Below are 439 nucleotides of genomic sequence, written 5' to 3'. Positions count from 1 at the left end.
TTGCTTGTTTTTGGTTTTTTTTTTTTTTTTTCTCTGGAGTGGAGCAGAGGCACTGTAAATAGCAGGGGGTTCATAAAAGTCTGATCAGCTGATTCATTTCTTGTCACTTTATTTTTTCAAAGCTCAGGGAGGATTTGTGGTTCATGTTGGTAGTGTTGTGCACAATGGGTCCAGCAGGGTTTGTGCTAATCTCCTGGGTTCACCCTGGATCTGAGAAGCCAACTGACAGCAAGGGCTACTGTACTGTTCCCAAAGTCAAAGTAACTTCAAAAAAATTCAGAGGCAGCAGGAGCTTCTGGATGGGGGAGCAGGGTGCCATTAAGCAGCATTTTTGGGAGCCCAAATTAGGCCAGGCTGATAAATTTCCTACTGGGAGAGACAACCCTACAGACTGTGCTTTGGTGCCCTTGCAGAAGAGGATTTTGGAAATTCAGGAATG

Source organism: Phaethon lepturus, unplaced genomic scaffold (genome assembly GCF_000687285.1).
Source record: "Phaethon lepturus isolate BGI_N335 unplaced genomic scaffold, ASM68728v1 scaffold21716, whole genome shotgun sequence".
Taxonomy (NCBI): domain Eukaryota; kingdom Metazoa; phylum Chordata; class Aves; order Phaethontiformes; family Phaethontidae; genus Phaethon; species Phaethon lepturus.
The sequence above is the reverse complement of the archived record's forward strand: the minus strand, read 5'-3'. Positions refer to the sequence as shown.